This window comes from Leptonychotes weddellii, chromosome 1 (genome assembly GCF_054177405.1).
Source record: "Leptonychotes weddellii isolate Sample4059 chromosome 1, ASM5417740v2, whole genome shotgun sequence".
Taxonomy (NCBI): domain Eukaryota; kingdom Metazoa; phylum Chordata; class Mammalia; order Carnivora; family Phocidae; genus Leptonychotes; species Leptonychotes weddellii.
Genome location: NC_138369.1, coordinates 130,754,610 through 130,778,405, shown reverse-complemented (window position 1 = coordinate 130,778,405; position 23,796 = coordinate 130,754,610). Strand labels below are relative to the sequence as shown.

The 23,796-nt window shown below is 46.7% G+C and overlaps 1 protein-coding gene and 1 pseudogene across 1 annotated transcript in view; both read left to right on the top strand.

Annotated features, from left to right (window-relative positions):
• KALRN (kalirin RhoGEF kinase) overlaps window positions 1-23,796 on the top strand; it is a 535,107-nt gene that overhangs the window by 22,025 nt on the left and 489,286 nt on the right. The gene's annotated exons all lie outside the window — the stretch shown is intronic.
• LOC145723782 (drebrin-like protein pseudogene) lies at window positions 31-23,796 on the top strand (annotated as a pseudogene).

The following is a 23,796-nucleotide window of genomic DNA, read 5'->3' as shown; positions in this document are numbered from 1 at the left end:
GAGAGACAGATAGTGACAGAGATAGCGAGAGAGAGCGCAAGCGGGGAGGAGAGGGAGAAGCAGGCTCCCCCTGAGCAGGGAGCCTGACGCGGGGCTCGATCCCAGGACCCTGGGATCATGACCTGAGCTGAAGGCAGACGCTTAACGACTGAGCCACCCAGGTGCCCCTATAACTATGTCTTATTTGAGCATGTTTTATATACCAGGTTAGTCCTAAATACCAGAACTGTATCTTCTCATTTGTCACAACACCACTGGGAGGTAGCTGTAATTAATTGTTTCCAGTTTGTAAAGCACCTCTATCATCTCATTTGATTCTTCCGACAGACAGTGTATTTCCACGTTGTACGAGTGGGAAATGGCCAGAGGTGGTGACACTGGAGTTGGAACTCACAGCTCCTTACTGCGACTCCTGTCTCCTTTTGACTGTACCACAGTGCCCTCACTCTTCCTCACCCCCGCCTTGTTCTACAGAGAGTTTCTTGGGATTCTGTGTCTGAGAGAGGTATCTGAGCAGGATGAGCTTTGAGGATGTCGATGGGGTTGAGAACAAAGTGACAGGGAGCAGGGAATGGAGACTGACCGGCAGGGCCCTGGGGGATGCGTCAGGGGCAGCGCAGGCATGGCTTAGGCTCCGGGTGCAGAGGGAGCTGGAAAGGAAAAACTGCCACTTTGGGGAAGAACGAGGCTATTCCCAACATCTCCATATCTATGAGGGGACTGACGATACAAAGACTCACTGATGAATGGGCAGAAGTTTTCAGGCCCAAGAAGATATTAAAATAAATATTTAATTGGAACAAATTATGCTGTGAATCATTAAGACAAACATAAATCTCATGAATAAGGTTTCTCTTATTTCTCTGAATCTCAATGAAATATTTATTGAGGAAAATGAAGTCAGCTCACTGCTTTGCATGACTAAATGTCATTGCTGACTTCCAAGAGCAGGTTCCTCAGGATCCATTGGGATCATGAGGGTGGGTAAGGAGGCAGGAATACTTCTAGGCTGACCCAACACGGGCAAGAATCAGACTACTCAGATCTGGAAAGACTGAAGCAAAGTCTAGCGTTGTGTCTGGGATAGAAAAGGGAATTTGATTTTTGGTCATTTAGTTTTGATTTTGAAGGTCCCGGGGTACTTTCTAATTTGGGGAAGGGGGAGGATGGACTTTAGGGTAAATGCCTTAAATTTTCAGATGTTAAATCCTGAGACATCCTATGAGTATGTCTAGAACTGAGAACTCTCTGATTTTGGTTAGTGCCCTTGTAGGTGACACACAGACATCCTGATGCCACTCCTGGTCTGCTGGCTGAGCGTGCCCTGCCACTGCTAATCATGTGCTCGTTGGTTGGATAGGTGGTAGGACTCACAGCTGCCTGTGGGGATTGGGAGGGCATCATCACCTCCCTGATCTCACCTAGGCGAGTAAAGGATATTGGTCCATCTCCCCGCAGAGGTCAGCTCCAGCCACTGACTTCCTTAACTGTGACATCCCCTAAGGGTGATCAGAGCAGAGCTGGCTATTCTAGGAGATGGATTTCGAGAGACTGAGCCAAAAGATAGCAAGTATGGGTCCATGGGGCTATGAGGATACCCTGGGTCTCTTGCCTCTCTGGACAGGCTCTGGCTACAGCTGTGCCCCTGACAGGGTGGGTGGCCCTGACTCCTGGGTTCATGATCTTTTGGCAGGTAGATCCTGTGTGGGTCACATGATGGATGTTTCCATGGGTGGTCTTGCTGTCCAAAGTCAGGCTTGCTGCTCCAATTTCGTTATGGTTTTCTTCTTGGAATGCACAGGTGGCTTATGTCAGTCCTCCTGGATGAAAGATGACTTTATTCCTTCCTCACAAACACTGCTCTAGTCTGGGAGAAAGCTTAGCCAGCACCTTGGGGGAATGTAGGTAACTAGAGCTGACTATATTGTTTTCCTTGGCCTTGGCCTTCCCATTTTCTAAATCTAGGGTATGATTAACAGGATTGGCATGGAAGGGGAACCCCCCACTGCTAGCAGAATTACTGAATTCAACTAAATATGTACTGAGAATGAGCCATGTCCCAGCGCTGGGTTGGATGCTCTAGAAGATACAGAAATGTTAACAGAGAGATTCTTGTCTTTGAAGAAATTTACAAGCTAGATGGGGAAATGAAACATATATATGTATATATCACATAACTAGGTAAGTGTTCATTCAGTGTTTATTTACCCAGCATTTTCTCTTAGCAGACCATGAAGAAATCAGAAATGCTTTTACCCTCAAGCTGCTTAAAAAGACATGTTCATAATTATATTGTAAAGCAAAGAATAATAGGAGTTCCAGGAAAATGCTCTTTGTGAAAGACTGTACTTAATGCCAGGATATAAACATTACTTCTATTAGTAGATCAGAGGATGGAGCCACCAGACAGAGATTTTGACTCTTTAGATTGTTCTATCCCCAGAAGCTAGCACACTGCCTGGTACATATAATGCTTAAATAAATAAATAAATAAATGTTGAATGAATGAATGAATTTTGCCAGGCTGGAGTGATCAGAGACAGCCTTAAGGAAGAAGTCCAGCTTGAGTGAGATATTTAAAACATAATAGAATTTGGGTAGGACTGGGGAGGGCATTTCAGGTTTTTCAGGGGAAATCACTGCTACCTCCATAGCACTCTGATATTGATTTCTCTTTCATGTTTATAAAATACTGTATAAGTCACTCGTGAGCATTCAGCCATTTCTTACCTTCTTTATCATACCATTAGGGAAAGGTTGACTCTGGGGCCCCTGAACCTGATTGTATGAGAAAGTGCAAGAAATAGCGATTTATTTTTACTTGCAGCATTTCTATAGTTTGGGGATGCCTTTGAAGCCCTGTTGAATGAGACTGTGGATTGAAATTCTCCAAAAGGCCATTAATTATTGAATTTGCTTTGTTGTAAAACAAAGGAGATGCTTACAGGTGTCAGCTGTTGAAGATGTAGAGCGAGTTAGTATCAGAGATGGGCAATGGAAGTCTGTCTGTGGTCTTAGGACATCACCTGGCCACTCCTTTCCTTTGTGTGATTTACTGCCCTGCTTTACACTCAAGATGGTGGACAGCAATGACATCTAGTCATTGTGCTCCTAATCACAGGCAGACCTGCTCGCAGACACTGAGGGAAGAAGACAGGCACCGTCAGCACACTGCTACAGGGAAGATGGGCAAGGTGGCTTCAGATGTCACATAGCATCCTTCTCTCTTTGGTCTCCCAGGGGCTTTCTGTGCGGCTATCAGAGATTTTAGTTATGACTCTAAAAACAAGTCCCCATGAGAGAATTATGGGCTGTTAATCTTGTCAAATGGTGAGGTGAGTGGTGTCAGGGAGTTTGGCTGCAGTGGTTGTTATGGAAGTTTTGCAGGTGGTGGTGCTAAGGAGAAGGAGAAAAAATTCCTGGCGTCATGGGGATGACTTACCTTCTGGGAAGTGGGACTAGATGTCTCACTGTGGCCTCTGTTGCTGGAGGAGGCTTGCCATCACTCTGCTGCTGCTGTTGTAACCTTGAGCAGGTTCTGGGGGCTGGATCTGCCATCCTCATGTCTGGGAATGCATAAAGCCAGCCTGTAGGATCCTTCTCAATGGGCCTCTCTGTAATGATGTGCATGGAAACTTGACTTCTGAGCATACATGGTAAAGCTGTGGCGAGGGTCTGTATTTAGCATTGTAGGGACAAGGAAGATGTTCAGAGGCATTTAAGCCAAATCTGTGCTGAGCCTGCAGAAGAGGCACAACCCTATTTCAGATGCTGGAAGTATAAGAAAGAGATACGGTCTTTGCACGACCACCAACAGAAACAGCCTCTTCACAATGTATAAAAAGCTTTCATATGTGTTATCTCATTTGAAATCCACAATAGCCTTCTGAGATAGGTAGGGCAGTGATTATCATCACCCTTTTCCAGATGAGGAAACTGAAGCTCAAACAAGTTAAGAGATTTTGCCTAAGGTGGCCCAGCTAGCAAGCAGAAGCCAAGCCTTGAATTCAGGGCCTCTTGCTTTTTTCTCTTATTTCATGTTGTCAGTTCTTAATCATGAGAATAGACAAATATGCATGGCATGACTCAAAGATGCTAATATTGTGAAGAGGGAGGCACAAGGTCAGAGCCAGTGTGGTGAGTAAGCAAGAGTTCTAGGAGCAGGTAACCTTGAGCTATCATGCGAAGGAGAAGAAGCCATGAATGTGGTGGGTAGAGGGCTGCATGTTGTGTTCCTGGCAATGCTGGCAGACATTGGTATTCAAGCCCTCTCTTCTTTATTCCTGGGCATGCAAGGGAGGCTGGGGGAGTCAAGGGCACTGAGGGTCTGAATAATTGAAATCAGAGGAAACACAAACATCTCTTTTTAACTTACAACATAATCCCCTTTTCCTAGAAATGCTTTCAACATACTGCTCACAAACAGCAAAATGCCTTGGAATGGATTCCTTCCACTCCTTGTCTTTGATTCCCCTGCGAGCAGGGAAATACTTAGGAGGAGAGAAAAGATGTCAAGAATCTGGATGACCCGCAATTAGGCCATTAGCCCTTCTGGTTGATTAGGACCAGGCTGTGCTGATCAGGTATTTCTACTTGAAGCCATGGTGGCTCCACGAGTTGGTGGCCCCATCTTGGTTTGGGCCCTGTCTATGTAAGGTAGGTGTGGAGAAAAAGGATATAACCCACCAGCTTGCACCAAGAAACCCAACATCTCATCTACCAATGCTCCCTATTGACTCTAGGGTACCCTTTAGTGACATCGCTTCTGCCTTCCTGGCTTACCTTGATGTTCATTATAGAAAGGTTGAATAAAAGAGGATCATAGTTTGGGGAATTCCTGGCTGAGAGTTAAGAGAGACTTCCTTACTTTTGCCAGGCCTCAAGTGAACGATTCTCTTCTCTCTTTTTTAATAAATCGTAAGTGAAAATTTCTGCACTTGAAAAGACAGACATCAGAAGGATTTTTCAGTAAGTGCCCTTATTTTTTATTGAAAATTATGTTTGAAAATAATCCAGTATTACCCAAACTGTTTTCCCAGCCCCTGTTGTGAGGTTTCTCTCATTCAACCATTGGGCTGTTTCAAATGTATGAGCAAATGTTTGAGAGCCCTTCTTGCCTCCTACCACTGCTTCATCTTAGGAGAGATGGGCAATGGAAGTCTGTCTGTGGTCTTAGGACATCACCTGGCCACTCTTTTCCTTTGTGTGATTTACCGCCCTGCTTTACACTCAAGATGGTGGACAGCAATGACATCTAGTCCCAACTTTCCCTTTTACTTTGAGGGCACAAAACCAGATTCTCCTAACAGAGATAACACAAAGTTAAATACTTGCAAGAATTTCTCATGATATAACAGAATATAAAGGCTATTCTTTTGCTATAACTTAGGTAAAGTTTCTCATGGAAATGGAATGGCCCAAGCCCTGTTGTACCATGCTCTCCAAGTGACAGTTTCATCAAGTCCATATGTTCACAGATGAAGGGAGTGTTGTTACATGGCAAATGGCCAAGAAAGCCCCTGACCCACTTCCACAGAATTGTCCAAGAGTACCTGGCACATTCCGCCCCTCAATTATTCCCATCGATTGTGAACAGACAGGCACAATACTCTTTAAGTCATAGTAAAGTGACTTGTATTTGGCCATTATCCAAGCAAAATGAAAGAAGGTGCTGTTGTCTGTCTGGCTCAGCTACAATATAGGATTCACAAAACAACGACCCCTGGTTCAATAATGACCAAATCCAAGGCTGCCAGGATGGGTGCTTTAATGGCAGCAGCTCAGAGACCATCATTCACAAATTTCAAATTAGTTACAGATTTGTGGGTTAGACTTGCCTTGTTGTTGGCTTCCTTTAATTTCAGACTCTATGGCCTCTCCACGTTGCATCAACTTGTTAAATATCTGGTAAGATTTTTACTTTTCAGGTTGATCCTTGTTAGGATTATCTGCCAATTTAGGAAGATCCCAATTTACTCTAAACAGATGGTTCTGAGAATAATATGCATGGACCCTAAAGTGTACCTGACACAATTATTCTGGGTGATTTTTCTAATCCTCTTTCCCTTAGTGAGGTTTTTAGGTCCCACACTCCAGTATTCATTGTAGTAACTAGACTAACTTGCCATTCTATGTCACCTCCTTCCCAGTCTGACTCCAAACTTTCCTCTTCCAGAAAGTTTGCTTTGATTGACTCTATTCCCTTGTGACCACAAGTTCTAAACTAGTAGAATATTAGTTATGGGTGAAGTCTTAGAGTCCTTCGAGTCTAACTTCCACTTGAGGCAGAAATTGCTTCTGGACGACCTCTGACTGGTGATAATCCCTATCTTCCATGACAAGGTGCTCATGACTCCACAAGACAACTCATTTTATTACTGGACAGATCTAATTGTTAGTAAATGATTTTATGTAATGGAAACCTGACTTTGTCTAATTTAGGCATGTTGATCTTAGGTCAGCCCTCTTGAGTAATACAGAGCTATATAATTTCATTTGTGCTTGAAGTCATTCAGGTAATTGAGGACAGCGGTTTTTATTACCATACAGTCTATTTGGCAATGCTTTAGACTTTTTGATTGATCCTTGTGTCCTTAATTTTGTTTTCTTTCTCTTATGCTTCATTTATTACTCCTATCCCACAGTTTTATAAGTACAACCTGTCTGTTATTTTGTGTCCCTTAAGAATTTATGCCTTTGGGAGAGGATGTGGAGAAAGAGGAACCCTCATGCACTGTTTATAGGAATGCAAATTGGTGCAGCCACTCTGGAGAACAGTATGGAGGTTCCACAAAAAAGTTAAAAATAGAACTACCCTATGAGCCAGCAATTGCACTACTAAGTATTTACCCAAAGAATAAAAAAATACAGATTCAAAGGGATACATGCACCCTGATGTTTACAGCAGCATTATCAACAATAGCCAAATTATGGAAACAGTCCAAGTGTTCATCCACTGATGAATGGATAAAGAAGATGTGGGGTGTGTGTGTGTGTGTGTGTGTGTGTGTGTGTAATAGAATATTACTCAGCCATCAAAAAGAATGAAACCTTGAAATTTTCCATGACATGGATGGATCTAGAGTATATTATGCTAAGTGAAATAAGTCAGAGAAAGACAAATACCATATGATTTCACTCATATGTGGAATTTAAGATACAAAACAAACAAGCAAAGGGAAAAGAGAGAGAAAGAGAGAGAGAGAGACAAATCAAGAAACAGACTCTTAACTATAGAGAACAAACTGATGGTTACCAGAGGAGAGGTGGGTGGGGGCATGGGTGAAATAGGTGATGGGCATTAAGGAGTGCACTTGCTGTAATGAGCACTGGGTGATGTATGGAAGTGTTGAATCACTATATTGTACACCTGAGACTAATATTACACTGTATATTAACTGGAATTTAAATAAAAACTTAAAGAATTTTTGCCTTTGATGTATACAGTGTTTTAAATTACTCAATTATTTTATTCTTTCATGTATTCCCTCCATTAATACTTAGTAAGTCTTTTTGTGTGTGTCCTGGTCTATGGTAAGTGCTAGGAAGACAGCAATGAATAAGGCCAACTTCCTGCCCTCAAGAAGCACTTACTGATGTGTCTCACTCTGACTTTTCTCAAGTTGTTCATTATACCTGTAGTCAAACTTAACAGTAGGATAAGATCAGTTAATGAACGGAGAAAACCAGAAGACTGGAATGTTGAGAAATACATACTTTCAACTAATGTTATGTTTAACTGATGGCTGCTCCTTGCCCCTCTTTCTACCAGTTACTTTTTGTATCTTAAAAGATGTTTGTCTCTGAAAAAGATGTGTTTCCTACAAAGGTTATTTAGTTATCAAACATTTATGAGGACAGAAGCCTGAGGTGAGAATGGAAGTCTTGCCCAATCCTGTTTAACCCATTTAATAGTGGTAGTTTTACTTTTGGTCCAGCCAGAAGAAAGGTATTCATTATGAACTGATAGTATAAGGAAAACCAAATGAAAATTTAAACCAAGTGACAAGAAGTCAGTGGTCCCTCAGGATGGAATAAGACTTTAGATTCCTGAGAAATATTGATTTCAGCCCCAAAAAGGTACCTGGAGAAAAAGTAAGCTTGACAGAGGGGAGCATTGTGATCTAAGAACTGTGTCTTCATGTGAGTGGCTCTGGTGCAGGTGCAGTGTCCCTACTCAGATGCTGTCTCTGCCTTCTTCAACTGGTCCCAAAGGGTTCTGGGTCTACAGTCACCTCATGGGTCTGACTCTCCTGTGCCTGTTCCTTGTCCCATCCCCGACTCCCCAGTGCTAGCTGCCCTGTGAACATGGTTACCCTGCCACATGGGGGAAAGAATCAGCTTTTCTTTCTTTCTTTTTTTTTTTAAAGATTTTATTTATTTATTTGACAGAGAGAGACACAGCGAGAGAGGGAACACAAGCAGGGGGAGCAGGAGAGGGAGAAGCAGGCTCTCTGCCGAGCAGGGAGCCCGATGCGGGGCTCGAACCCAGGACAATGGGATCATGACCTGAGCTGAAGGCAGACGCTTAACGACTGAGCCCCCCAGGCGCCCCCAAGAATCAGCTTTTCAATCCAGAAAAGCCAGGGAGTTTTTCTCAGTCACTTGCACTTGACTTCTAGAGAGCCAATCCAGAAACTATGAAATGAGAAATTGAGGGCTATAGAATGCCAATGAGCAAAATTGTGCATAGTCTCATCTGTCTGCTTATGTGAGAGTGTTTCTGAGCAAGTCCCTAAAATTCTCAGTCACTGTGCTCAGACAGCTTTTGTTTTAATGAGAGAGTCAGGCCATACTTGGGAGTGGTAGCTGAATCATGTCCCAGCAACATAGTGGTGTGGAAAGCCACTTAGATAGGCTTGTCCTGTTTACAGACTCTAAAGGTCCCATGTTTATTCTTACTCTTGTCCTTTGCTCTACTAGAGGGCAAAGCACTCTCCACCAGTGCTCCACTGTTCTGCCTTAACTCTTACCTGCTTTAAGGAGCAGTTTGAGACTCATCCACTCTTTGCCGGCATGTGCCAGTCCACAGCGACTCCTTCTTACATTTAGTGATCACCGTAGATATGTTCTTTAAGTTTGGTATATTTTGTAAGGTTGGGGAATGTGTCTTGTCTTGGACACTGCACTTGGTGGTAAAGTGCGGACTGGATAGCATGTTTCTCTTCAGTCATTTGGGTAATGGCATCAAGAGGAAGTAGCTGGAGAGAAGGAAGGTGGTGGTGGGCAGAGCTCAGGGAAGGAAGGGATAAGGTAGAGATTGACCTAGTCCCAAGAGAAAACTAGACATTATCGTCATCACCTTCAGTCACCCATTTACTCTATCACCATGGCCCTATATGCAGGACTATTTCCCTCTTCCATTTTCATTCCCTTAAGACTTGCTTTCCCCAAAAGCAAGGGCCAAGGCCATGACTGGTGTTTGTTTTAACCTCATTTTAACTGTGAAAGAGGTTGGCTGGGTAAAGTGAGAGGAAGAAGGCAGGTGACAACATTCCATGTGATTTACCCTAGGGCCCTGCCCCCTTAAAGAAAGCCTGGTGATTTTGTGTGTGTGTGTTTTGTGACTTCCGGAACGTTTAGCTCAGTAACCTAAAATATGTGCTTTATAAGTATGTGTTGATTGTTTGAGTAACATTTGCCAAGCTACATAAAAACAAATGAAATGAGTAGTAACTCATTTATTTATGGGGCAACCTTCACCATTCAGAAGATAGGAACAGTCTTATAGCAGCAAAGAAGCCCATGCACATTGAGACCAGAATTTACTGACTGACGATTGTGTGTAAATTAAAGTTCCTGATTGGGCCATCTTGACTATTTCCTAGAACAGAGATTAAAGGGAAGTGCTATGGCTTGCTGATACATTAGTGATATCTACCCAGGAAGGAGGAGACAATGAAATCCCTAGATAGTTAATATAAGGGCAGGTATCTCTCTGTACATCTCAGTATGGTCTGGCGAAGGTTAGGTGGTTTACTCTGTTCAAGAAGTAAAATTAAAAAAAAATAAAAAAAAAAGTAAAATGGTTAGAATTTTTTTTAAAGCTACTTGAAGACTAATGTCAGTTGTCTGAAAATCTACCTGAGGTACCTTGTTTCCCAGTGAGACTTTAAAGAAGAGTCTTTACCAATACCAAGTGTTGGTGAGGACGTGGAGCTCCTGGAACTCTCTTTGCTGGTGGAGTGTATATTGGTGCAAACACTTTGAAAAAATTTAGGTGGTACCTATTATGTATACCCCCATGACCCTATAATTCTTCACCTGGATATACTCAACAGATATGAGGGTTTATCTTCATTAAAATATGTACAAGAACATTCCTATCAGCTTTGTTCATAACAACCTCAAACTGGAAACAACCAGAATGTTTCTGTGAGCAGTAGAATGGATAACTACATTGTTGTGTATTGTTGCAACAGAGTGTTATACAACAACTAGAAAGAGTATACAATATATTGGCATACTAACAGAATGGAGGAATCTTACAAACAGAATGTGGAGCAAACAAGCCAAATATAAAAGTATATATACTACACTCATTCATTTATATGAAGTTCAGGAACAAGCGAAACCTGGTGTGTGGGGTAGAGGTCAGATAAAGATTATTCTTGATTGGAAGGGGGCATGAGGGAAACTTCGGGTAGTTGTAAATGCTCTAAATCACCATCTGGATGGTGGTTACATCAATGCATACATATGCAAAGATTTACCCAGCTCTTCCCTTATGATTTATACACTTTACTGTGTTCAAGTTATACTTTAATAGAAAAGAAAGAAAAAGGAGGTATTGCTGAAGTATGACACTGAGTAGTTTGCCCCAGACCCCTGTATCTTCTATTTGTCTGCAGGTTATCAGTGTCATTATGGCACTTGACTCTGAAGCTTCTTGTGAATTTTATTTTATTTTAAATTTTTATTTATTTATTTATTTGAGAGCAAGTACACTGCAAATGGGTGGGGGGAGGGGTGGAGAGGGAGAGAGAGAATCTTAAGCAGTCTCCACGCCCAGCGCAGAGCCCAACATGGAGGTGGATCTCACAACCCTGAGATCATGACCTGAGCTGAAGTCAAGAGTTGGGGACGTAGCCCACTGAGCCACCCAGCCACCCCCACTTTTCGTGAATTTTAGCTTCTTACTCCTGCTCTCACTTGCTCAGGAAAGAGCTCGGCTCTGGAAGTCAGGAGGCTTCTGTTGTAATCTCTCTACCCCTCTTGCCAGCTGATTACCTATGGGTAAGTTCAACAGGGAAGTCTATGAAATAGGTATTTCAATCCCTCCTTCACCTTTAACCCCCAGGGTCTGGTGGGCATCATGTTAGGCACAACATCAAAGAGTTTTAGGAAAAATCAAAAGAGTCACCCAAATACCAAGATAATTATTAGACTTGAACTTGAGGGAATTGATACTAGCTACTGATTTGAATCATAGGAAGAGCTGCTGTCAAAGACCGTGTTGTGACTTCAGACAGTTGGGCAGTGATTTATGAATCATTTTGGTACTCAGCCTAGGGTAGTCAGGAGCACATAAGGGTGACTTGTGTGTAGGGAAATATGGTGATTACAGAAATAGCCAGTACCAAGAGGTCTGAGGGTCTAGGAGACACACTGGTCAGCATCAGGGATTTAGGATGATGGTTCTTCTCAAGGGCATGCCTTTGGACCAATGTGCCTAAGTGAACAGTGCTCTGCTTCGACCATCCAGGTGTAATTCCAGCTCTTCTACCAAATGGCTGTGTGATATGAGATACCACCTCACTGCTCTGGGCCTTAGTTTTCTCATCTGTAAAATGGGGCACTAGATGTCTTAAGTTCTTCTCAGCTTTAACTTCCTACGTTTCTTCCTCATACAGCTAACTCTCATTTATTTCTGTATATGTATTATGTGTCAGTTTTAAATCCTGAATGGACTTTCTTTTTTCATGTGGCCGTTTTCTAGCATTCCTTGTCTTTGTGTTCAGGAAAGGCAGATTCATTTTTGAACAAATAAATCCTTCATAACTCTGCTGTGAAAAATCATGTTGTCTCCTAACAATAAGGTTCATTATTCTGGGTTATTGATTATCCATCATTTTGATTACCCAGTATCTCTTTCCACCCTTAGTGCAGATGACTAAGTGCTGCTGAATGATACAACTGTTTCGCCATCCCACCTGCCTCCCTGTGCTCCACTGGAGTCCCAGCCTGGCATGCACTGATGAGCAAAGCTGAACGTTTCGGCCATGTTTCCCTAAGGGTTGTGAGGGCAGCTCCATCAGCGCTTCCGGGGTCCAGGGTCTGGCACCTGGGCCAGTGACGTTACTGGTGTGAGGAGGAGAAAGCCAGAGGGGAAGAGAGCTGCCAGCACTGGGGAGGTGAGCACTGAGGTGTAGCACGACACACTTGTGGGCTTCTTGCCTGGCTTGAGCTTTTTAAGGCTGAATGAAAATGCAGAGCCAAGGAGAAAATATGTCATTCTCCTCAGGCCAGCCTCGGCAGAGGTCTTATTTTGCACGTGGCAGGACTTGGGGAAGGAAGAGGAGGGGGGATGGGGCCAGGAGAGGATGACCTGGCAGTGTCTGGGAGGGAATCAGGCCCTAGTATTCCTGCTTGGGGAACGGGAGAAAAGCTGCGTGGCACCTTTATTTTTCCTGTTCCTTCATGACCTTTTCTGCAGGGATTTCTTCCTGTCTCATGTTCTAGATTCCTCTGTGGGGGGTTCTGTGGGTCAGGGGCAGGAAACTAGACCAGGCCTTGGCCTCTGAAGACACTGTTTCTCCCTTGGTAGCCCTTTGGAGAATAGTCCTGGTTCCTGCTTTTGGGGTGTCTAAACCCTTTTCTCTGAAGTCTTGTCCCTTCTTCCCTCTGTGTCCCCTCTGCCACTCCCTTATTTGGTGCGGAGGTTTGCTTTCTTTCTTTTTTTTTTTTTTAAGATTTTATTTATTCATTTGACAAAGAGCGTACAAACAGGGGGAACGGCAGAGGGAGAGGGAGAAGCAGGCTCCCCACTGAGCAGGGAGCCCGATGCGGGACTCGATTCCAGGACCCTGGGATGATGACCTGGGCCGAAGGCAGATGCTTAACTGACTGAGCCACCCAGGTGCCCCTGGAGTTTGCTTTCTGAAGCCTCTCATAGATGATGGCATACTGACTGCTTCCCTGCCCACTCCCACCTGAAGTGGCCCCTCCCTTCAAAGCAGGCCCCCTGAGGGGGACTGAGGCCAGGCATGCCACCTATGATCAAACCCTGTGGGCTCTGCATTCTGGGAACTGTTTTCCAGTATGGTGCTGCAGATTTCTTTTTTTCTGAACTATCCTTAATGGTGACAAAACCTTGTTCTTTGAATGTTAATTGATTTTTGGAAACAGCCCAGCTTCATTTCGGGAAATCTAGGGAAAGAGGGAATCAAATCTAGGCAAGCTGAGTGATAATGGTTTTAGTATTTAAAAAACCCCAAAAAACAAAAAAACCAAGGTTTGCCTACAAAGTAATAACACAATTTGCTTATTGTTTATTTTAAAATGACAGTGAAGGTTGTTCTCAAGAGGAGACCAAAAATGTTTTCAGCATCTGCTGGGATAAACATAGAGCCCAAGTAAGCAGCTACAAGGAAGTCCCCCATTTCTCTGTTCAGTTTGGGAGGGTTGTGGGTTGCTTGTGTGTTTGCAGCATCATAGGAGACCCAGAGCACTCTCTGTGACTGCACACCCACTCCTGTTCCTTGTGGGAAAGGAGGGTGGGCTAATTTGGGGCTATTGCCAAGTCCCCTGCTAGCCTGAATTCAGATGTTGCTGGGGAGGGAGATCAAATAATGAGAGGATCTGCATTAGGAAGGACCGCCTGATGTGGAGAGAGCTCACTCCGAGCCAGTGGACCTGCCTGAAACCACAGGCAAAAAGAGCTTGGGAAGAGTGGGAATAGGACAATGTGTTCCTTGTGTAATTCAAATGGCCTTTGTAAAGTTGTTTTAAAGAGCTGTTCTTTGAAAGAGTTGAGGATGTTAGAGCTGGGGTCTGGGTTATAAGCGGCCCTCTGGGGACAGTCTGGCTCCCAAGGACTCAGGCTCTTTTCGGAACAGGGACTGAAGACACTGGGGACATCGAGATGGCTGCTGGAGAGAGCTCTTGCCCAAAGCTGTGAACAGCCAGCAGGTTTTTCCTTTGTGGCTGGGGTCCTCGATGATGAACTGATACAGTGGACATTCTAAATACATCTGTCTAATTGCTGAGCTCAGAGTCAGGGGAAGGGAGAGAACTGATGCAAACTGAGCATCTACTGTATACCAGGCATTTATATACATCATCTCATGTAAGATGGACATTATGATCCCCATTTTACAGATGAGAAAACAGAGGCACATATAATGAAGCCACTTCCTCTGATCTCCTCATTGCCTTCTCTCTCCTCATTGCACACTTGTTCAATCTTTGCACTCTGCACATTGCATTATGATTATTTGCCCACTCCTAGAGATTCTAAGGGAATTGCAGGGTGAAGAATCCCAAGTCTGGCCTGCCCAAGTTCGTCCTCGTCAACTGGACAGGTGAGGGTGTAAATGATGTGCGGAAGTGAGGGTGCACCAACCATGTCAGTGTTATGGCTAGCTTTCTGAAGGGGGCCTGTGTGACTGTCAGTGCAAGGACCAAGGAGCACACGGAGCCTGAGTGTATCATGCAAAAGGTGGCCAGGGCCTCAGGTGCCAACTGTGCCTTCCACAGGGAGAGCAGCCATTTCCAGGACGTGGAAACGGGCCATTTCCAGGCCCCAGTGGGTTCTGTGTACCAGAAGACCAATGCCATATCTGAGATCAGAAGGGTTGGCAGACACAGCTCCTGGGCCATAGCAGAGAAGGAGGCGGAGAATCGCAGGCTGGAGGGGAAGCGGTGGGCAGAGGAGAGTGGCAGCGCTAGAGCAGGGGCACAGGGGCGGGGGTGGGCAGGAGCTGCAAGAGGTCTCCTGCCTGGAGTAGTGCGATCGGGAGGGGCGGGGCGGTGAGGCTGGACCCCAGAGGAAGTGTGAGCAGCCTGAAGCGGTTTCAAGGAACACAGAGGAGTGGGAGCCTGTCTGTCAGCAGCCAATACATGCACGGGAGATTTTCAAGCAGAAGGAGGGGGCCGTGTCCACCACATCTGTCTCTAGCCCAGCCAGGCACACCGAGGGGTCCCTTCCTGCAGAAGCAGCGCACCCAGCCAGAGACCCGCCTCCGCAGAGTGCCGCCCCAAGCGTCCTCAAGGCCCAGGGCAGCTCTCCGTTAGGAGCCAGCGCCCAGCACTCTGCTGTGCGTGGCACAGACGCAAGAGGAGGCCCCCAGAGCAGGAGACTCTCTGAGGGGGCCCTGATACTGCAGTAGTGAGCTGCTGGTGGTGACCTGTGGCCCACTACCCGCAGCCGAGTGGGAAAAGGCTCCATGCCTGGGCTCTATACCACTACCAGGCAGTCGAGGGTACCGAGATCTCCTTCCAGCCCGAGAACCTCGTCACTGGCCCTGAGGTCATCGATGAGGGCTGGTGGCATGGCTAGGGGCCCAATAGCCACTTTGGCATGTTTCCTGCCAACTCTGTGGAGCTCACCGAGTGAGGACTCTCCCCTGCTGCCTGCACTGAGGCCACCCCTCCCTTCCCTCCCCATACGTGCTTTCCTTACTGCCGGGAGAGGTGGTGCGCCTGGCGTGAGAGCCATATGGCACTCCTCCAGGAATGGGACCCCCCAGAGAAGACAAGCCCTTGAGCTCCCTCAGCCCTGGGTGGCTCAGCCTCTGTCACCGTAAATGCAGGGATACTCTGGTGATTCCTAAACATGCCTCTGGCAGCTCTCAGGCCCTCCCAACCAGCCTGGCCTTTGACCCCAGCAGAGGACACTGAGCCAAGCCCTGCCCATGGCCAGCCCCTCAGTGACCTCTGCCTGAGGAGAATGGTACTGCCAAGCTGGGTGGTCTGAGCAGGGCCATTTGCCTTTTCTTTCTTTTCCTCTTGGCTCTAAAGGGTGTTGGCTATGGCTGTTAGTGACCCTTGGGAACAGTGAACTTAGCCAAGTTTATGACCGAAGTCAGAGTGGGTCACGATGGTTTGGGCAGCAGTAGATCATCTTTCTGGATCCTGTTCTGTGCTCCTGGTTCTCTGTTCCTCTGCCTGGGATGTGGACTACGGGCACTGGGAACAGGGATGACCAAGCCCCCATCTGAGTATATAAAGGAAGGCATAAAAACATCAGCAAACAGTTGTCCTTCCATGTGGCGAGCCCTCCTCTGCTGGCCCTGATGTGGGCTCTCAGCTGATTCTGGTTCAGGAAAAGTAACCAGAACAGTCTACACCTGCTGTCCTGCACTATTTCTATCCCAACCCACCTGTGTCTGCTTTCCGAGTGAGACGTGCCCTACATGGGCCCTACTTGTGATCCGCCCTGTCATGCCTGAATGGCCCCAGGTGGAAACAAACCCCTTTCCTGGGTGTCTCTGGGGAGTGTATGCATGCATGCATCCTCAGACCTTGGGCCAACCATTAGCCACCTGGAAGAGGCATAAGCGTTAAGATGTGGAAGAAAAGAAGGAAGGAAAAAAAGAAAGAAAAAAAAGAAGGGAGGTCAGAGCAGCCCTAGCCAGAGTGTAATTTCCCAGGCATCTCTTAGTGGCCCCAGCAGGCTGGCATCTTAGGGTTCACAGGGCCTGTCCTTCCAGAAGTCCCCTCCCATAGTTCAGGCTGCTTGTACCCTTCTAGTCTTCTCTCTGCCTCCCTGCCCATCTCTGGGACCAGTGGAAGCTGAGCATTCAATCAGAACTGCAAAGTCCTCTCTCCCTGCTGGATTGTCCCTTAGACAGTGACTTAGCTGGTCAGGAGGGACCCCCTCACTCTGCCCGCCCTGTCAAAGCCATTCATGGCTCCCTTAACTTTGAAGTCTGCCAGATCTGACTAAAAGAGGAGGGGGAGGTGTCTGTGCTCTGCTCCTCAGGGGTATCACCCAAGTGTATTTATACCAAAGGGGAGTGTTCCGTTGCCTTGGCAACTTTCTCGCATGGGTTCTGGTGCTCAGAATATCTGACGAGTCTCAGAGTTTCACGCTCAATGGGCAGAGGTGGAGGAGCAGATGAAAGGGTATATCTCAATGATCCGGGCCAGGGCCAAAGAGGAAAAGGGTGGCTAAGACAGCTTATATAAGAAACTGTGGAGGTCACAGAGAATTCCTGCAGTTCTTCCCTGTCCGCCCTCTCTCCTTCCACCTTTCCCCATGTAGTCACATCTTCCCTTCTGTGATGCTTCTGGGGCCTCATGGTTCTATATCACTCAGTCACCAGCATGAACGGGGGTGGGGAGGGGTCCGCATGGGCAGAGTGAACACTAGGGGTTCCCTGCTGGGTGCTGAAAGAAGTGGTGGATACAGAGGGAGGAAGAGTCAGGGACTGATGTGTGGCTCTTCATCATGGCCTCTCTCCCTAGAGAGCTCCCCATTTGTTGGGGGAGAGCATGGCATCCCTGCCATGGCACCTCTGCTGGAAGGAAAGGGAAGATGATGGGGTGAGGGGGCCCAAAGGTTAGGAGGGCGGTGTTCTCTGGTTTTGTTCATCTATGTCTGTATCATGTACCTACAATACAGACGTAGGATGGCAGAACGAGTTCGTTGCAAAGATAGTTGGTGCATCTCGGGCCAGGGCAGGGTCAGGGAAGATGCTAGAGGGCCTGCAGCAGGAGGGGCTGGAGAAGCTGGCCCCGAGGAGGAGAGTCCCTGTGTGGCAGAGAAGCCCTCTCTTCTTGGCTTCCATCCATGGGACCTTTTCCTGTGGTGATGCAGTCCTCTTTGAAAATTCCTCCTTGGTTACAGGAGGACCAGAGTAATGAGGAAGCAGAGGGCCCTGAGGTTTGCAGCACTCCTTTTCAGTTGGTCTCTGGAGAAAATATGCTGAATGGTTGCTTGTGTGTCAAAGTCCAGGTGTTGGTGTTGAGTAAGTGGGTCTTCCTCAGAAACCCAACGGAGAGCTGGGCCTTCTCTGTCTTCCTATGGCATAATCCTCTTGAGCCATACTTTGGCGAGCATTTTAATGCATTAACTGCCTCTATTACATCTGTAACTTATTATGTACTGGCCATGTGCTAGGCTGTGTGGAAGAGACTCTTTAGAACTAGTCCTTCCTACCTTGCTGAGAACTGCTGGACAGTGGTCCCTCTGCCTTGTTAGGGACAAGGGGGTAAGTACACAGAGGAGCAAGGCAGAGTTTGGGTTGCAGTTAGAAGGAAAATGAGAATGGTTACACCAGGGCGCCTGGGCTTCCCTCCACAGGGGTTTCAAGGAAGGTGTGGGCATTGGCCTTTAATCTGCTGAGGATGGAGGTAGAACCCTGGCGTCTGGATATTAGGAGATCATGGGTCATCTTTGAAGGAACAGTTTCAGGAGATGGGTGGCGAAGAAAGCAGAGCTGAGAATTTCTGTATTATCTGGAAGCGCTTTGTGGCTCCCACCTAAGTCTCTCCTGGTGCACTTTGATCCCTTTTATTTTGGTTCTATGGGCAGTGGAGATGGCTTTTTCCATGGTGTTTTGCAATGCCCTTCTGGTAGTGGGAAGTGCAGGGAGGTACTGCCTTGCTGACTCTCATATTATACTCCAGGGTCCCACATTGTCACCTGGTAAGTCCAGCCAGCAGGTTGTCTATTTTAGGACCTCTCTCATTCAGATCCCCGGTGAAGCTATGACCTTGCTCTTTCAGGCCCCTTTGCCCTCTAGTGTCTGACTCACTTCAACGTCTCCAAATAGGATCCATGATCTCAGCTCCAAAATGACCCCCTCCTCCGCTCCAAAGCATCAAAACTCTTGCCCAGGCAGCTGATAAGTTAATGTACATTTTATAACTTACGATTGACTGGTAACAGCTCCATGGGCTTTCCTCAGGGGAGAGTTTGATATTTAAGAGAAGCATGTTAAACTAAAGAAGTAGACCTCTAATGGTAGAATTTCAACTGTCATTGACAATCAGGCAGAGTTGATATTTTGGGAGCCCTGGGCTGCATTTACAGAAGAGCAGTTATAGCTCCCCCCCGCCCCAGCTGTATGTCTGTCAGACTTTATCATGAGGATGCAATTCAGTTTGTGGTGCCCCAAACCCAGCTTCGGGGGAAACATGATCAACATTTGGCTAGTAGAAGGGGAAACTGACATTTTTTGTGCTGTCCCAGAGCATATAACTAGGCCTTCTGGAAAAACTGTATCATTGAGAACTGATAGGAATGCAAAGGCCTGCTCTCAGGTGGGGGTGAAGGGAACTAACATTTAACTGATGCCGTCTGTATGCCCTACACTATGCCAGGTACCTGACACCAAGACGCTTGTCTTACTTTTCTGACAGGTTGGACAACCTGCCCATGCACACTCAGGTGTAACAACTGTCATTCATGCCCAGATCTTTCTGACTTCAAAGTCTTATCCCGTGTTTCTCTACCAAGATGCTGGGCAAGGCCCTTTGTGATCTTCTGTCCCTGGCAAGGCTGGTGATCCCTTACTAGAGACAAAATGAATTCCTGCTTAGAGAGGGAAGTGTACTAGATTCTTCTGGGCCTGACCCTGTTTGAGAGCTTCTCTTGCTCTATTGATGGGAATAATTAAATGTTGGCTCAGGGTTTCTGTTTCCATTCTCCTTGTGACTTCTCTTACCAGGACATACAGTTCCTAACTCACAGAGCAGCTGACTTGCCTTCCCTGGGGGCTTAAGGAGCAGTGGAGGGCGGTCTCACCCTGGGTGATGGGTAACGCCTCTGGCCCTCCCCCAGCCTCAGGTTTCCTTTTCCTGAGTTTGTGATTCATGATTTTTTCACTTGAATATCCTAGAGACAGCTTAGACAGAATGTCTAATAGGAAGCTGATCAACCTCATCATCACCCTTCCCCCAAATTTTATTTTTTGCTGGCCTTCTCTAGTTCTGAACATGGGACTCTCACTCTCTTGGCTTGAAGTTAATTTTGATTCCCCCTTCTCCTGTTCCCCAATCACTAGGACTTTTCTGTTCATCCTTGAAATACCCAGGAGACTAGTCCTTCCTTGCCATCCTCAGTGACACCGCCTAGTTGGGCCCCTTGTCATCCCATGCCTATTAGTCCCTTCCCTGGTTCTCTGAGCACTGCTGTCTTCCTTTCATTAAACTCCCTGTTGACCATTTCTTCCCCCTGCCCAAGCATGGCCAGTGGTTTCTCATAGCCTTCTGGTGAAGGATTGGACCCTTCACTCCCTCAGTGGAGGCCCTATTGTCTCACCCAACCCAACTGGTCTAATGTTTCCCACCAGCTCCTTCTTCTAAGTGAAGTGGATTCCACAGAGCATGTTTCCTGCTTTTTCTCCTATGGATGAGATTTTCCTGTCCCATAGGTCCTCACCTGTCTCCCCTCTCCCCGCCCACCCTCCCCCTGAATCCTTCAAAGCCTACCTCCAGTCCCCTTCCTGCACAGAATCCCCAGCGCCCACCCAGATCTTCCCTCATTTAAACTGTGCTATGATTTATTTTTATATGCCTACTTTGGCAATTTTTGTAACATTTCACTAATTGTTAATTTTCACATTTTATCGCCCTGGTTGCAAATTAATTCAGGGCAAGGACTGTTTAATATACTGTTTTCTTTTCCATAGCATTTAGCACAATGCAGGGTGTTGCTAAATGCAGGGGCTGCCGGGTTCTCCTTTCTACTCATCGAATCTTCCTCATACTCACAGCCCCTGTCCTCATCCCTAGGAACCGCCCCTTGTTAATCCTGGCCGTTTTTCAGCCTGCCAGTGTCTTTGCCCCTATTGCTTCCTGCAGTCCTTCTCCTGCCCCATTCTGATGCCAGCCTTACCATCTTGGAGAAGCAGTGCGATCCAGGCAAAGTGCACATGCCACGGAGCCAGGTGGGTCTGGGTTTGAATCTTGCATCTGCTATTCCTAGCTGTGTGGGCTGACTAAGTTGCTTAACCTCCTTGTGGGGTGACTAAGTTACTTAAGCCTCCTTGAGGTTTCTTCAACTCTGAATACGGGGAAACGATTCTTTATGGTCAGGTAAGCGTGCACAATAGGCCCTCAATAAAAATTAGACTCCCTTCCCCACTGCATCCTCGATTCCTCCCTCTTCCATATGGCGCTTCCTGAGTATTCCATTTGATACTCAATTCTGCTTTCTCTGCAGTCCTTTTGCATTTATAGTATCAGGGACTCAACCATATCGGAACTGCTCATTTTAGAGATCCAGAGACTGAGGCCCAAATAGCCTTGCTGCAGGCTGCGCAGAGCCCATGGACAGCCAAGCCAGGTCTCACACTCGGGCCTGAGTCCCCGCAGGTGTTTGTCAGCATCCTCTGCATGCCCTGACCCAACAGTGTGAGCCCTCCGTCTTGCAGAAGGAACAGGGAGGAGGTGTTTAATAAATACTTGTTGATGCTCTGTTTATGCATGTGCGTCTTACTCCCCTGGTGGACGTGTGTTCCCCCAGGCGGAAGGCACGCTGGGCTTTGTGCTGTTCTTTGTGCTGTTCTTTGTATTCGGTACAGACCTGGATTTAATATTGGTAGGTTAACTTCAGGCCCAAGAACAAGGGTCTTTGCAGCTGGGCAGGAGGCCTCTCTCTGTGGTTCCTGGGGCTGTCCCCACAATATTCTGGCTGCCTCTGGTGAGCATGATTCTGTGCAGTGTCCAGTTGTGAGCTGCTCCAGGGGAGAAGCCCGTGTGTGCAGGGTGGTGCTCACTGCGCACCACTTTGCCTCCCATTTGGTACTCCTGGGCCGCCTCCTCCCCCACCCACTCCCTCCCTGAGCCACGCTGCTTCTGCGCCTGCTCTGGCTAGGAATACATCCTCCTGGTTGCATAGCAACGTGTTTGGTTTCCTTTACTTCTCCTTCTCCTCCTCCCACAAAACTGCCTGAGCTCTAAATTTAAGGTGGTGTGTCAGGAGATGCCACTACCCCACAAATGCCTCTGAACCCCAGCATTGTTCCCCCTATAGCTACCAGCTTTGTGAGGGCAGAAGCTGAACACTTTGTTCACTATCCCCAACACCTAGTATACTTCTTGGCATATAGTAGGTGTTCAGTAAATATCTGTTGGATGATGAGTGAATGAATCATTTTCTTAGAATCCCTACAGTTGAGAGGTGCTTCTTGGACTGGGAAATGTTATTACTGACTCTGGGATGGTCTATAATTGACCACTCCTGGCTGGATGCCTTCCTCTTTTTCTCCAGCCACCTAAGAAATGGGTGGAGGAAAAGAAGGCACATATTTCTTCATATTCCATTGGCATGTGGATGGCGACTATGTTTTCCTCTTTCTTTTCTGGAAGCTGGTGGTTCAGTTGATCCGCATGATTTATGGAGCCCAGTGAGATACCAGTGTAATGGGGCTTTATGATTCCTGCCTTGGGGAAGCTTATGGTCTGAGGGGCTGGGGATAGATTGACTCTTTCTGGTGACAGGAGTGTGAGGCTTTCTTTCAGAGGTAAGCTTTGAAGTCACAAAGTACTAGGTTTGAATCCCAGCTCTGCTAATTGCAACTTGTGTGACCGTGGGTGGGTCGCTTAACTTAGCTCATGGATTGTAAGATTTATATGAGAAAAACCATGAATAGAATCTAACAGAGTGTCAGGAAACAGGGGTGCCTATATTAGTGCAAATTTTCTTTTCCCCTTTTAGTGAGAAGACAGAAATAACCCAGAAAATGCCTGTCAGTGCTAGTGATGGGATGCCATCAATTTGCAGGCCTACAGAGAAGGGGGAACCCGGGAAGTATCTGCTTTTTGGGGCTAGAGGGAGGGCTCTCCCTGGAGCTGATATATTTCCTTTTTATTTTTCCCTAGTTTAAAAAATAAGGGATTTCACAACTGACTTCCCAGCTACCCTATATTCGTCTCCTTCCAAACATCCTCACGTACATCCCGAATTGACTCAGTGTAAGCCTCAGGGGGGTGGGGTGAGAGATTTAGGGTCCAGAGGGAGGATGAAAGTTCAGTGGCTCCTCTGGGGTCATGGAAATAAGCTGGAGAAGAGGAGGCTGGGGAGAGGCCGCTGTTCAGCTAAAAATAGCATCAGCAGTGGCCACAGCTCAGGAAGCAGCCAGGGGTCAGAAGTTGGGGCCGCCCCAGCACACATTCCCAGCAGAGGACTTGGAGTTTGGCTAGCTGTTCCCTGCCCCTTGGGATGGGGTGGTGGACAGTGCCTCATCACGTGGGTCGCCTGTGCCTGCCCACAGTGGGCAGCCAGCATCTCATATCCCCTTCCAAGCCTGCACATCACATTGCTTCCTCGTCTTCCTGTTCACTTCACACACTGCCCCCACTCCCTTCCATCCTCCCCTTCTAGGGCAGTGCAACAGCAACATCCATTTACTAGACTTTTTACAAACCAGCCACTTTGTACTAAGTGTTCTTGGGCTTCTGTGCTCTGGAAGTCTGTTGTCTGAGATAGCATCCTGGACTCATGGACCGCCAGAAAAACAATCGAAGAATAACCATTAAATAAACACAAAATAGATGAGATAACACGTTCCCATCCTGTATGAGTTGAGGCCAGTGGTATTTGTGGGGGTCTTCTGGGTGTGTATTTGAGAAAGCTTGAGAGTTTCCTGCTTGAAAAAGGTGAGGATGAGCTAAGTTCGTGCTGTCCTAGTGCCAGTGATCCGGAAACAAACCCCCCTCCCACCCGCAAGAGGATGGAAGAGGAGTGCTTTCTGGCTGGAGTTTAAGACTGGACCTTGGGGGGAGGTGCATGCTGGAGGGGAGGACTTTAAGGAGAAGGAGTCAAAACTGTCTCCACGTTTGCTGCAGACTCATTCTGATAACTGGATAGATCACTGGATTTGAATCCAATCGGATCAAATTAGA